The sequence below is a fragment of the Lutra lutra genome, chromosome 5 (assembly GCF_902655055.1).
Source record: "Lutra lutra chromosome 5, mLutLut1.2, whole genome shotgun sequence".
In the NCBI taxonomy this organism is placed as follows: Eukaryota; Metazoa; Chordata; class Mammalia; order Carnivora; family Mustelidae; genus Lutra; species Lutra lutra.
Window position 1 is genome coordinate 56,870,238 of NC_062282.1, and position 16,578 is coordinate 56,886,815.

Genomic DNA, 16,578 nt, shown 5'->3' on the forward strand with positions numbered 1-16,578 from the left:
AATGCTATAAATAACATGTTAAAATGTCTTCCATCTATACATGTTAAAATAGTATCTTCCATTTTTATATTTGCACGAGTGTTATTAATCAGGTATAAGTCCTCTATAAGGCATTCCAAATGACTATGTAGCAAGACATGATTCATTCTCTGTCTACTTAATATAAGATCTTGAGCAAATTACTCATTCTGTTATTTTTAGTGGAAAAATATTTAACTTATGGGATTGCTTTGAGGATTAGATAAAATAATGCAAGTAAGATGTGTAATAGTATTTCGCATATAGTAAGTTTTCAAAAACATTTATCATTAGTATTCTTTGCATTATCATTATTTATTTGTACATTCAGCATATGTCAGTTATGTATCCAGGAATATGCTAGATCTGACTTAACTTCTAGGAGCTTAAAATCTGGGGTTTTGTTTGTTTTGTTTTATTTTGTTTTTACTAGATAACAGTATTTCCACAAATGACAGAGGGATATGATGTATAAGCATGTGACAAATTAGCACAGCTAAGACTTTAGTCTTAAAAATGAGGTAGTGATACAAAAAAATTGCAGAGAACAAGATTTCCTATATCTCGATGGAGATTTCGTAATGAGCTATCCAAACTTGTAACCTGCAACCTCAGGAATTTCCTTTTATCTTCCAGATTCTGTAGTAAAAAAGCAAAAACCAAAATAGCTCTGTCACGTCCAGCCACTGTCAATTAATGCCTGGAACTGAATTAACTACGAGAAAACCAATTCGAGTAACACGAGACTCACCAGCTGTCAGGCAAGGTTAGTCTCCTTGGAGGGACCACATATATATTGTGTTGCCAAGGAAAACAGCCTATAACATCATCTTTTTTTCAGGGCACGGGTAAATTCCTGCCTCATCTGTACAAAACCTTCAGACCTCCAAGAGGCCAGAGGGTATAGATTAAAATTCATGCCTAGCAGAAATAGCTTCCACCCTCCTCACTACACTCTTGTACACAGTATTCAAAAGAGGATCCCAAGGACTAAGCTAAGCTATTGTCTCAGCTCTGCATTTGAACTCCGTTCATGTACAATCATAGAGCAGCTAGTGTTTTACACAGGGCAGGGGTGGTTACATTTAAAGTACTTGGCATTATCAGAAATCCTTTTATGGGAGCCACAAAATGTGTTTGCTACATTCTTTTTTTTACCTTAAGCTTTTGTTGTCAGGTGGGGAACACTTGAATTCTGTTAAACAATGAGGAATGGGTTTTTACAAATAACCAGGCGCGCGCGCGCGTGCGTGCGTGCGTGCGTGCATGTGTGTGTGTGTGTCTCCCAAAGACCTGTAAAGCAAAGGAGACTATTAAAAGAAAATCTTAAGGGGCGCCTGGGTGGCTCAGTGGGTTAAGCTGCTGCCTTCGGCTCAGGTCATGATCCCAGGTCCTGGGTTCGAGCCCCATATCGGGCTTTCTGCTCAGCAGGGAGCCTGCTTCCTCCTCTCTCTCTGCCTGCCTCTCTGCTTACTTGTGATTTCTCTCTGTCAAATAAATAAATAAAATCTTAAAAAAAAACAAAACAAACAAAAAAAAAAAAATAAAAGAAAATCTTAAAGCAAATCTGTGGGTTACCGGGCCCATCTGGGTCTTTACTGACTCTGTTCCACTGGTTTATTTGACTGGAAACACCTGTTGTTTTCTCTGCAGAGCTGTTGGGAAGAGAAGGTGTACAGCCGGAGCTTACTGATTAGAACATGTGACTGGTGCATGAACCTTGGTAAGTCATAGTAAAGCAAATGTGTAAATACTGGAGTATGCATTCTTTGTCAATTCCATGCTACTTTTGGAAAATTGTTGGCATTTGTTTTTTTGCACTTGGCACTATAGACTATTTTAATAATGTTTACACTCTTGTTCTGCTCCCTATCTCAACAAGCTGTTAAGAGAAGCCACATTTAAACAAGTATCCCTGCATCTTTTGATGCTACTTGAATAGGGTAGCAGGCTGTTCCCCAGAATAGTCTGTAAAAGATCGTCTCCAAATAAACTACTTTAATGCTAAGCAAAATGCCACATATGTAAAATAGGTAATGCCGGATTATGTAAAATGCTTTTTTAAAAGATGAGGGAAAAGGACTTAGCATCAAATAAATCTGTCAGCATGGGGAGTTCCAGAAATAGTTTTAAAGGTAGTTTGAACTGCTTAATATTGCAATTACTATTTACTTCTTCAAATTAGCCTCCATTATCTTGTGAAATGATCTTAAGAATGATTTATTTGACCCTCCAGGGGTTTATGGCCATATTATAAAAAGATGTTTAAAGAGTGCTCTAAGAGTCTTCTAAAACCTAATTTAATCTTTGTATCAAACATTTTTACTTATTGCTTATCCCCTTCCAAACACTCCCACAATCCAAATTTCTCAAGGAGTTCTTTCTCTACATTAGTGTTAATGCATTGATACGCAGTAGGGAAATTAGCCTTGAGTTATATGTATCAAGAGAAACAACAAAGTGAATGTGCTTTGTTCTTAGCAAGCTTACTTAATCTCTCAGATACGTAAAGATGAATCAGAAAACAATACGAACCAGTTCACCTCCTTAACTGCAATCGTAGAAGGAATGTTGGACTAAAAATGTATTTTGAAAGTACCCACTTTAGACCCTTCTTTTTCTATTTGAGAAAAAACGGGTTCAGAATGCTAAAACAAATGACCCAAGGCCCACAAGAAGGTATTTGGCCGCATGTTAATAATCCAAATAGAACTTTATACCATCTAATTTTATCTTTAACAATCAAAGGCCAATACTTACCATTTAAGCCTCTATAACAATTTCTAGAATGTATCATCATGAATTTATTTTGGGGGGAAGCCGTACATTTAGACCTGTGAGATGCCTATTTATAAGTCAATTTTCTTGGAATCTGCTTTTATATTTATGGTATTTACACATCTGTCTTCCATAATATTTCTATTTCTTAGAGCCTGTCTAGAGCTTTGACCATTCAATCAGCATTCTATTTAGTAAGATATTGAATCCAAAGATGCACTGAAACAATCCCAACTAAAGATGGGCTTTAGGAAGTACTGTCAGGCAGAAGCAGTTAAAACACTTGGCAACTGACTGAACTGCTATGCTTGCCATGTATGAATTTCCTAGAGATAAGGCAAATTGTGCTTTGGCAAGAGATTTGTATTTTTTTTTTAATCATTTCCTCTCTCTGTCTCAATCTCTTACACACACAGGTTAAAAAAAAAAAAAGGAAAGGAAAGAAAAGAAAAGAAAAGAAAAAGTCTACTGCTGTCCTTGGTGCTAATTGGGAACTTTACTGGGGAATGGCACCTTGTATAGAGCCAGCTTGTGAAAAGCCTTTAATAGATACTGTTTTTTAATCACTATAATTATGAAGGTGCCAAGCATATTTGGATACTAGATTCAATACCCAGAGAGTTCTCCCCTAAGTCAAATGAGTTAAGGGTACTTCCAATCATTTAAATAAGCACATTGACTTTCAGGTAATTTTTAGGGAAAAATAATAGCAAATGGACAAGTGTTGAGAATTATTCTTTAAAATGACAGACTTAGCCTCTCAGCTCACATGGTTTATTTTAGCAATTTCAGAGGCTGGGTACTCAACTTCTTGTGTGAATTGTGCTTTTATACCATCCCATTGACAATTAAAATGGAAAAATGTGGAAAAAGCCATTGTTTGTTTTTTTTTTTATAGTGCCATCAATGTGCACTGCACTGAACAATAGTCAGGGCATGGCAAACAAAGGCTCTGCCCTGTGGAGCTTACAATCGAGCAGCATGATACAATGCAGAACAATACATTCAGAACAAGCATGTGGTGATTAACAAGCTTTCTAAGTGGCATTCTTTGCAGAATAGGAGGTTTTCTTTCTTTCTTTCTTTCTTTCTTTTTTTTTCTTAAATCAGTGGGTGAGGGGGGTAGACGTACATTAATTGCGAAGCAGTTTCATCTATAGGGACTCTGACAGAAGAACAAATCAGCCTTGGGTGAATAGACCAAGAAGGAAAGAAGATTAAGAGGATGGTATGATCAGTAATTAAAGATTTCAGGGCAGGATATCTCTGTAGTGAATGGAGAACTGGGGATCTCCTAGAAATAATGAGTATAGACACATTATAAAGAAGAAAATAGGAACCATGTTATTTAATAAAGAAGAGTCCTTTTCTAGTATATCAGGACAGAAGATAGGTTTGAAAGCACCCATGGAGAACACATAGGGATGAGAATGTGTGGTGTGTGCTTCAAAATTTGAAATTTTATTTGAATTATACAGAAATTCTGTCAGGCATTTGATAAATGAACTCTAAGTTGGTTATGGAAGAAGAAATGGTGCCATGGAGTTAGGATTGTATGTTGAGAAGTCATGAATCCAAACAGTGGCTGTATGGATTCAAACATATTTTAGAATGTAAATCTATTGTTCTGTGTGTACACCATTTCAGTAAGGTAGAGCGACTGCTGAAGCAAGAAGGTATTTATTTTCACTCCAATAATAATGGTCAATATTAATTGAGTGCCTACTACAGCAAAGCATTATTCTCAACAATACTTACATTATCTCGTTCATTCCTCACAGCAGCCCTGTTTGGTAGGTAATATATTTGTTATAAACTCCATTTCACAGATTGATAAATTGAGGCACAGACTAAGTAACTTCTGAAAACAGATTGTCTGTCTTCAAAGTCAGTACTCTAAGCACTATGCATAAATTCCTTTCACAATCCAGATTCCCATTCTCAAGAAAAACTCTCCTTGAAGGAATCCTCTCGTATATTCATGAAGGTTAGGGAACACTGATTTCTTTTGTGCTTCTGTAATCCTATATATCATTTTTTCCTATACAGTTTGCATTCTGCTGAAATCTACTATATGAATCAGTAGATTAAGATGAATGAGATGTTATTGTTTGTGCTGAGTATAATATATTAATATCTAAAATTCTAGATTAATATTAAGAGATTGGAAAGAATATTATGAATCCATTCTGCCCCCATGAAAAAATAGAGTAAAACTGGTAACTAGAACATGTAATAGATAAATTTTGAGCCACTGGAAAATGTTCATAAATATCTTTTGCTATATATGCTTCATTGCAGGAGGCCCCAAAGTGGCTTATGGCACCTGGGTTCACTAGTATCACATCTAAATAGATTATAGCTAAATGAAGAATTTAAATAGCTTTCCTGTTGTTATCCCAGATGCAGCAATATCAAAGTCATTTTTTGCTATGCAAAGATCCCTTATACTTCTATTTTTATGTCTTTGTCACACCCAAGCTATCTCTTTATTACAGGAGCCTTTATAAAGTTCTTGAATGTGAATAATTTTGAGTGATATTTTATTTTAAAATACAGTGGGCCCTAGAGCACCTTTTGCTTCTGATAGGAGGAGATGAAAACCAACTGCTATAGGAAACTTCTGCTATGGGGATTATTATGACAATCCTAAAGGAATTGAGACCATTAGTTTAGGAACATGAGAGCAAAATTCCAAGGACTTTTAAGTAGCTGCTTTTCTTACTAAATGTAAGCTTGAATGATATCTTTGTTCCTTGAGCTTGAATAACAATTTTTTTAAGTCTTCTCAACCCTTAACAAGTGGTTCACCAAATAAACAAATAGGGATGGAGAACACAACAAATTTTGTTAAATGCTCTATTTGCACAAGATTTTCTGAAACTCCTAAAATGACTTTAGGCAGATATGCATTTAACTTCTAACTATAAAAATGTAGGCTAGAGTTAATATGGGGGGGGGGGGTTGCTAAAAGAATTTAAGGACCCAAAGCATGTTTTCTTCAACTGATATGGATTCAGATGTGATAGGCTGATTTAACTTTACTCACAAGTACTATTATCAGTTTTTAGTTCTTTCTTGATCTAATTCTTCTTGTTTCCTATACTGCTTATTAATTCTGTCTCATAATCTAAAAAATTCATCAGATCTTTCCTAAATTAAAATAGTAACAATAAATCTACCATGTTTCATTCCAAATAACTGTGGGGTCTTTCTCCCTTCAAAATTCACAAAAGTAAAAGGGGGGGGGGTCTACATTTCCTATTTACAGTATGTTCCTTCAGTGTCTGAAAGAGGGGTCTACCATACCATTCCACTGAACTGTCGCTTTCAAATATAATTAATGATTCCTTTTTACCTTTTATTTTTTTCTAAATTAAATATTTATTTCAGTGAAAAAGCAGGGAGTTCAAAATATTGTTTTTAATGTGTATACTATATAAAACACAGACCTCTGTAGATATAATAGTATATTTACATCATTCCAGAACGTGCCCCATTCCACCTTGTATATGTGATGCAATAAATCAGAGTAGTTATTCTCGCTGGTGGGATGCATAATACATTCTGATTTCTTTCAACATAGATCACTTTCGGTCACAAAACTTAAAATAAATGGAATCATGCAGTGTGTACTCTTTTGTATCTTGTTTCCTTCATGTGAAAATATTTTGGAATTCATCAAAGTTGCAGCAGAAGTTCATTCTGTTTTACTGCTAGGTGTTTTTTGTGAAATGAACATACCTCAACTTATTAATCTGTTCTCTTGTTTATATATGTTTGGATTGTTTCCAGTTCGGGTCCATTATGAGTAAAGCTGTTACAAGCATTCTTGCACATGTTTCTTTGTGAACATGTTTTCATTTCTCTTGGGTAATTGCCTAGAAACAAGGTTGTTGAATCATAGGGTAGATATATGTTTAACTTTATAAGAAGCCTCCAATTTTCCAAGTATATCTACTATTTTACGTTCTTACCAGCAATGAATAAAAGTTCTAGTTACTCCATATATGTATCAACATTTGTCATTTTCAGACTTTGTAATTTACTCTTTTAGCACATAGGTGTAATATCTCCATGTGATTTTAATTTGCATTTCCCTAATGACTAAGGATGTTGAGCCCTTTTTCTTGATATTATTGTTCAACCATAAATTGTTTTTTCTAGTATTTTGCCCATCTTATTGAGCTGGTTATTATTATTATTATTTAGTTGTGTCAAACCCCTACCTCATACCATACACACAAATTAATCCACAATGGAGTTTAGAATGAAATATCAAAGTTACCAAAACTGCAAGCTTTTAGAAGAAAACTTAGGGAAGTATCTTCACTGCAAAGGCAGAAGTTTCTTAGAGGGGACAGAGAAAGCACTATCCATATAATAAAATATTGACATATCAGATTTCATAAAAATTAAAAGCATATGCTCATCAATAGTGACCACTAAGGAAATGAATAACCAAGTGACAGAGTGAGAGAAAATATTCACAATGCATGTATCTGACAAGTTCTTGTAGGAAGAATATATAAATATCTAACGATCTTTTAATTATTAAATATATGGGCTTTTCTTTCATGGCTTATTTTTTACATCATTTAGTCTTGTTTGACCAGTTACTTCCTGAAAATTTATTCATCTTAGTTGTTGCTTTCCTTATTTGTTCATTTTTTATTTTCACTAATTCATCTATTTTAATCATTTTAATGGCTTCTTTTGGAATTAACCTCTGATGGGTTATTCAAGATCTTTTTCATTATATAATTTTATTTTTTTAGAAAAAGGAGCTAGTCTAATCGCTTTTTTTCCCCCTCAGTGGTCTAAATTCTTGCTACTCACAGTGTGATCTGTCGACTGACAGCACCAGCATCTGTGAGCTCTTTAGACTTGCAGAACCTCAACACCTGACCCACTACATCAAATCTGCATTTTTAACAAGATCTCCAGGTGACTCCTATATACACACATTAAAGCTTGAGAAGAAGTAGTGTAACTTAGATCTATGGTTTCAACAGTCTCCTCTGCTGATAGTTCTTACATATTTAGTACATGCCATTCTAATGTGGTCCAGATTTATATCTCAGCGTGTTGAGTATATCCAGATGGCTGATATTTAAGTAGGTATGTAAAACACAGTATGCTCAAAAACAAACTCATTATCTTTCCCTTCTTTTATTTCCATATCTCATTTAATGGAGAGGTGGTCAAATAATTTTTATTTTATAATACTAATTAGTAAAATTTTCTTGAGTAAAGAAATCTTACAAAAAACTAAAATGGTGTTGCACTACTCACTTCTTAATTCTATATGACTTGGAGGGTACAGACTGAGTTATCATGGAAAGAAAAGAAAAGAACTGAAGGAAAAATAATAATAGTAAAAATAATAAAATAAATAAATGGGGATAACATACATTAATTCCCTAAAGAAAGATATTTATGATCTTTCATCCTAAATAATTTTGAAGCTCAAAACTTAAACACCTTTTCCTTCATGTAACCAATTCAGTGAGTCATTTACAAGAGAGGAAGATAAAATGTTATGGATTTTGCATATGTCTGTTTTATGATTTCAGAATACCAACAGTATTTTTATCCTATCAAAAAATACCCATCAACAAAAACTAAAAATAAATGTTTTTATTCAGTTGTTCCCAGTCACCAAGAAAGCAAGCTGTTAGACTCAGATGAGAGGAGCAAATGCAAAGGATTTGATTTATATACTATAAAGACTAAAAATTACTACTGAATTGCTAATATTGAATTACATATATCCCATAGGTACTGAGTCTGATGACAGTTAATTTTTAGTGAAAATACTTCATTTCATCTCATATGTCAGAACATCTTGATAATCATGTCACAGAAAGGATATCCCCTCACCATTTCTCTAAGGTGAAGATCCAAATTCATGCAATCTACTTTGACTAAGAAAGAATTTTCAAGTGAAGTTTTGTATCACTCACGGCTCTTTAAAAAAAAAAGAGGGGGATTAATTAATTGTCATTCTTTAGCCTGATCCTAAACTAAGTTTGTAGCATAAAATATCCATAAGCATGACTGAAAGATGGTGTCTCCATCATGTTTGGATTTTCATAATGCCACTAGAGAACAATTATAGAGAGCTTCTCTGCACCTCACTTTATGATCATTATTTCATCAAATTCATATAACAGCCCTATGGCATTTAGAAAATTACAGTGACTTTCTTATGATCTCAAAGTTAGAGAAATCCTACTCAGGATTGCTGGCTAATTCCAAAGTCAATGTTATTAACCACTCCAACATGGGGGTAGAGAGTTATCTTCATCTTTTTCTTTCACTTCTCCTATTTGGAGAAATAATAAAAAATAAAAAAATCTATCCCCTCTGCACCTCTGGAGGGTAAATTTTCTGCTCTGTGGAGTCAGAAGGAGAGAATCAGTCAGAGAAATAATAAAAATGATGACAACTGTGTCAGTTCTATGGAGGAGAAGAAAATGAATCACTTCATGGCATCAGGGTGCATTTGGAAAGTAGGACTTCGAGTAATCCTAGGAAGAAACTTTATTTTGGAGTGATATGTGAATGTGTGATCCTCTCTCATGCCCCAGCATGAGGCCAAAAGCACCCACTCATTTCTAGTAGGGGCAAATATCTACCTCTGTCTCTCTCTCTCTGTCTCCCTCTCTTTCTCTCAGCTTCAATGTCAGTATGGACCCCAAACTTACTACTTGTACAACTAGACACATGAGTGTTTCCAGCTGAGAAAACGAATTTTTCACACATTGCTGGAATCCTAACCCTGAGCAGACACAGCATTCTCCCAGCATATAGGCTTTCTGAGTGAAATCAGTGCTGCTGACAGGATCCACATTTTCAATCTATATTCATCCACACGGCATCATATCTTCTTGGGGAGGGCATTGTCATACAGTTGAAGCTAATGTTCTGTCAGGCTTTTATCTTACTAGTCTATCATTACAATCCCAACTGAACCAGAAGGCCTTAGGGGTTTTCTGTTGCTCTCAGTCAATCAGTATGGCAGTTACCAACACACTGATCCAAAGGAGACAGTCACTGCATGGGATTTCCACATTTGGCATCTTTTCCTCTTTCTACATAAGAAATCTGGAATAATTAATTGGAAAATACTGAAAGACACTAGGTTTGCTGTATTTGACCAGGCTATGAGTTTAAATTAATATTTGTAAATTTCCAGCCTTCTCTTTAGCTGCTATCAGAAAAACAGCTGCTAAAACTTAAAGTGCAGGAAGAGCTTTTCAAGCTAAATGCTGTTAACTGTGTCTTCTTAAGGAGTTACTATTTATATTTTGAGGGGAAAAATGACTCTAATATTGTTAAATGCATATGGGACTACTTAAAAATATATTTCATAATATATACAGGATAACTGTATATAACTGTACAGTTACTGTTTTTTTTCTATTTTATGGGAATTATTCCTTTTTAAACATAATATATTGAACATAATTTAACTTTATTCTAGAGAGCTCTGAATGTCGTTATAGATATGCATTATTGTGTTATGGGATAGTGATGCTGTGTTAGATTCTATATCATTTAGTAAGTCAGGTCTTCCTGTAGGCAAATGAATTTCTTTCTTTTTTCTTTCTTTCTGTTTTTCCTTCCTTCCTTCCTTCTTTCTTTAATCTCTATATATGCTTATCAATTTCCATTTATTTGTCAAACATGGTGCTCAATAAATATCAATAAACCAAATAGAAAATATCTTCTGTCTTCTTGAATTTCGTCTAGTTTGAGGTGTGTGTAGCTAGAATAAACACACGCAAAAAATTCATAATTCAAATCTAATAAATGCCAAGAAGATAAAGAACAGGATGTCATTATAGAGAGGAGCAGAGTTATCTAATTAGATTAAAGAGTTAAGGAAAGATTCTGAGGAAGTGAAGTTTAACCAATGAGATTTTCAAAATTAAGAATTAGCTAGAAGAAAGGAATAGCATGTGCAAAGAACTTAAGGTCAGAAAGACTCTATTCAGAGCACCCAAAGCCTGGATAAAATGTTACTGTTGTTGTGGAAAAATATAGGAGGGGGGTTTCAGAAGGTTACTGTGCTTTCTAAATGTTTTAAAAGAAAGAAATTCTAACTACTTCATAATAAATTATTTTAAAATTTGGGGAAAATAGCTGTAGAGTTAAGGAAATTTTGATACAAAAAAACCCTCAATATTCTTAAGAATTAACAAGGATTTAGGTCTAATACAGATATAATCCACAGGTTACCTTTATGTTTGTTGTTCATCATCAAATTTTCCCTTAAGTTAATTGAGGATTCCCCATAGAAATTAAAATGAGTCTGACAAGGGATAAAACAAACAAAATGATTAATGCCAATTTAAACCCCAAGTCATTGTTTCTCAGATTCCTACCTCATTAGACCTCAGGAATCTCTATAAAGGGATTATTAAACAAATGTATTATTATTTTTAGTTCCTGTAGCACACTGCTAGTGTGAAAACAGTTTATATGGGAAGAAAAGTAAATTATGGTAAATTAGCATAGAGTTTAGTATTATAATTGCCAGCAAATCTCAAAATAATGTAAGTGTCTATTTGGATTATTATTAAAATCAAGAATAAGATGAGCTTTCTTCCTCAAAGAACCTCCATGCTTTATTTTATTATACCACAGAAACAATTTTCTTTTGGAAAAAATGATCAAAACAAAAATATATTATGCTTATAATTCACTTGAATTATCAATTACTTAAATAAGCATTTAGAAAATATTTTACTTCCTGGGAATTGATTTTCTGTTGATTTAAAAAAAAGAGAGAGAGAGAGATTTAAGATGCATGGACTGCTTCTTAAATTCATCCTAAGCATTGAAATTCATTAGCCAATTAATGACAGTATGTGTTATTCATAATATACCCATAAAATTGATCATTAAAACTCAGAGCAACAGATTTTCATGCTAGAATGTATGTGTACTCAAGACAAAACTAATTCTAGTGCTTGCTAATATCAGCATTATTAGAAAACCTTTTCCTTGTTTTACTTTTTAAAGTAATTAGAAATTTGCTTAAAAATCCCCACTGACATGAAATGTTAATATTGGTGCAATTAATGAAATGCTAATATTTATGAATTAATTGGCAAAAATCTTGATGAAAGGAAGCTAACAGAAATCATTTATGCAGACTCTACCAGAGGACAAGATTTGTCCTTGGTGACTTGCTCATTTTGCTTTCAGATTGTTATTTAGTAAAATAGTCTGATATTTCAGTGAATTCTTGGTTGAAAGAGTTCTCTAAGCCAAAGTTAACAAGCTAGCTTTTAACATAGATATGTCCATTGAAAATATTGGAGGTGATATTTCTCAGCCACTAACTCAGATATGCAGGGAAAAAATGTTAATTCTTATTTTCTAAAACTTAACTTTGTCTCTCTCTTGAGCTCCCATTCTTCTTGATGGTCCACCCTATATAGTCTTAGTGCAATTCATGTGGCCTCTGTTATTTTAGAATTAACCTAATTAATACGGTGTTTACTTCACTATATTCCTACCAGCACCTTATCTAAGTGCATCTCACTTTCTGGACATTATATCAACATTTGCTCAACCTTCCTTGTTTCAACCTATTTTCTATTCACAGTGCCATATTGTTTTCTTTTTTGGCATCTTAGCTTCACATCTGAAATTTCTCCCTGTCTACCAGCTCTTAGTGTCACAGTGTTGCATCCTTGGTCCCAGAAGAAAACAAATAGGAACCCCCCTCCCCGCCATGTTATATGGGCTGGGGTTAATTTGCTTAGGCATTTCTATCCTCCCAAACTATCTTGGTTCTAAAAACTCCCAGCAGGGCTGGGTGCCTACTAGGGCATATTATAGGCAGGGTTCAGGTCCTGCCTAGTGCCAGTGATCCTTTTTCTTAGAGGGGTCATAGCTGAGGTAACCAACCATCTTGACAAATATTCTTCACGAGTTTTTAATTTTTTTCCCCCTTTGTGCTGCCTGGATTTCAGATTTTGTACACTAATAAGCCACAAATTGACATTGTGTTTTTCTGGTCCCACCACAAAATCTTCTTTTTTAGATAATGATGGCTTTATGAGGATTCAGACAACAAGTAAGTAAATTTGCTGATGCCAAAAAGTCAAATAGCAACTTGGTCAACCCCTCACATTGTGCCATTATTAAACACTTTCTTTATCATTATAAAACTTGACACTAAATGTAACTTGGAAGTTAAGAATTTATAGAAGAAAAGATTAAAACAAGGAGGAAGGAAGAAAGAAATAACATATTAACATGTGATTCCCAAAAACCAGACCTTTGCAAAGCTTTAAACATGAGCCCTAAAATGTCATTAAACTTAGCAATAACCAGGGCTAAACAGTAAATTGAGGAAGAGGTCCCCTGTTTTCTTCTTATGTCTTTCTTGAAAACACTCTTTCCTTTTTGGCACAATCTTCCCATGTATTTAGGCCCAGCTTCAGTTGACTTGAGCGCTTATATTGTATTAGCATCTTATTGTTGAAAACATTTCCCTTTAGAATTTTTCTCTCTATAGAGCCAAAGAATATGTAGTTATATGTCAAATGTGGATTTCAGTAAGGACCCTCTAGAGATGGATTTTTATCACAAATGTACCCAAGTTATTTTGAGGTACAAAGCAGGTCAGTGCTGAAAACCGTCAGGCTGGTTACTATGTCGATCACCCCATGGATGTGGGATGTGAGATATCCCAATTAACAGGTAAGATATGGAGAATTTGGGAGAATTTGAAAGTTCGTTACTCACACAAGAGATTCCTGGGAAGAACAAAGTTGGCAGTTGGCACAAACAGATCTGGGATGTTTTGGGTAGAGCAGAGGAGTGGGTTGGGCTTTGTTGTGGGATTAAGGAATTTGCTAGGTTTAAGTTGGGGATTTTCAAGTTTTTAATATTCCACAGGGGTCAAAGGAGGAGGTACGCATCAGCACTCTTGTCAGCTTGTTTAGATGGGGGCTACTAGGGAAGGAGAAACTGAGGCTTATAAGAAGCCAGTGATTTAACAACAAAAAAATGGGTTCAAATTTACTGCACTGGCCTTTCCCTTGAAGTGTGAGAATGCCCACGTGCCCCTAGAAACCGAGGACAGCTTCCTCACAGACTAAATGAAGATAAAGCAAGAATTTCTGACTAAACAAATTGGGGAACCAATATTAAGAATGCCAGAATCTAGCTCCTTCTTTCTTTTTATATCTATTTCCTTAACCAAGTGTGGGATCCTACATAGAGGACCAGTGGCCTGCTAGAACCTCACACTCCTCTGATACATCTTTTCTAAAGGGCTAGAAATTGTAGAGGGTATAAAAGGTTCTTTCATTCTTCCAAAATTATGTGCTATTAGAGTCATGGTATTTGTAGGGCTGGAACAAATATAAAACTATTCATATTAGATTTCAAAATCAGACCTCCATGTATTTCCTCTTTTCTTTGTTCTTTTCCTTCCTTCCTTTTTTCCAATGAGTAAGTGCCTATCTATATGATGCGAAGTATGTTTTCAAGTGCTGGGACACATTAGTAACCAAGAGAAATCACCTATCCTTATGGAGTTTGCTTTTTGTGGGTGGTGACAGAAATTTAAAACACATACACACACACACGCACACATGCACACACGCACACATACACATAGCTTCAGCCCTATTAAGTGTTATGAAGGAAACTGAGGATACTTAGCCTGGGTTCAAAGGAAGGCAGTCCCTGGGATTGATGATTAGCCTGAAACCCAAATCATCAGTCCAGAAAGTCTTTGAAGAAGTTAATGCTGGGTGCAGAAGTTCCCATTTTCTAATTCCAGTAGTTATCCACCACTATATTTAATTGGCCAGATAGAAATAGGGCAAAAATTGAAATGGGCCTCTCTGCCTCTGTAATGAATTAAATAGTTTTCCATAGCATTAGCTGTAAGTGATACTACTGAACTGACAATTTCTTTCTTGTTTGGGCTTCATTTAAACTTCTGAATGGTATTAAGAGGTTATTAGAGATTAATCTCCAATTAGATATTCTGATAGCCCAAGAAATTATCCAAGGGTGCCTCTGGCCATACTTTCTTAGCATTAAAGAGATATTCAATTAATAATATTTTGCCATCTCTTCAGACCTTTAAACTCCTGTGACTGATGTCCAATCATTTAGCCCACTTAAACAGAATGTCACACTGTGAGTCTTCCATTCTGAATAGGTCACCATAGGCTAGTGCTCATTAGTGTTGTGTGTCCATTTCAGAAGCTGCAGCAGCCACTCAGGCCCTATGTTTTAAGAAAATAAGTAGAAAGTTGTTTTCTCACAAATGGAAGGGTTATGAAGACAATGCTATATGTCAGTATTATTGTGACAGAAAAATGTCATCTAGGCGCTATAGTGCTGTATAATGCTCCAACATAAGGCCATAAAATCAGGTTGGGATAGTGAGTGAGGCTCATGGCATAGTTCCCAGACCAGTCTAAAGTGTTGTGCACTGTACAGGATAGAGTTGAAAACCTAGTATCAAAAGCAAGGGCTGCTGGGCAAAACAGTTGTGATTTATGTGGGATTCTTGTCTACGAAAGCAAGACTTGAATGAATTAATCAAGTACTTGCAGTGAAATTTTAAAGAGGAAGTTTGGAAAGAATAAGCTGAGAAGGATCTTCCTAGTTCTGTTACACTGAAAAGTTAAGGGTTTCCTTTCCTTTTCTTTTACCATTTTTTTTTTTAAACTTACATCTTTACCAGACTATGAAAGATATGTTATTGCTTAGGAATTTATGTCATAATTAACTTTGCCCTTTCTTTACCTCTTTTCTGTAACTACATTGCATACACAGGCTACGTGCGCTTTAGTAATAAGACTCCTAAAGGTATAAATTACAGGGCCTGTAATAATTATAATTTCTAAATTGGGGATTTCTAAGGAAGGAAGTTATGGTAGATAGAACTCATTAACTGGTTTGGATTAGATAATTTTGGTAGACAACTATTGTTTTTGACTCCCAGCATTGCTTCTTCCTAGTAGGAGCTCTTCAGGTTAATACATCCTTTCCTCATGCCTACTTTTCTGCACTTTTGTGAGATTATCGATGGACATAACTCACCTTCCAGAGCTATGGGTGGATGAACATATGACCCAAATTACACCAAGATATTACTCTCTTCTTCCTGTATTTAGAATAGAAATATAAAAGAGAGAAAATGGTGATTTCTGGTTCAGCCTATGTAGAAGATTTAAGAGAATTCCTTTAAAAAAAAAAAGATTTTATTTATTTATCTGACAGAGAAAGAGAGAGAGAGGGCACACAAGCAGGGAGAGCTGCAGGCAGAGGAAGAGGGAAAAGCACGTGGAGGGAGAGGGAAAAGCAGGCTCCCTGCTGAGCAGGGAGCCCAACATGGGGTTGGGCTGAAGGCAGACACTTAATAGACTGAGCCACATAGGCACCACTTGAAGAGAATTCCTATTAATTTCCTCTTTTTTATGTTGCCAAAGCTGCCCGGTATCCCATACATATCAAGATCTGGTTGTAATGGAGTCCCTTATTTTGGAAACTATTTTATTTCTTTATAATATATTCAGTTTTAAGCAAAATTAATTCTTTGGGTTGTGGTCTAAGAATATGAACTGATACCATAATATCAAAACTTTCATTCAACCAGATAAGCTGAAAAAAAATAATTACTTGGCCAAAGACATTAAGAATATAGTAAATATTCCTTATGTTCCACATATGAGTGAAACCACATGATAATTGCTTTTCTCTGCTTGACATATTTCACTTTGCCTAATCCCC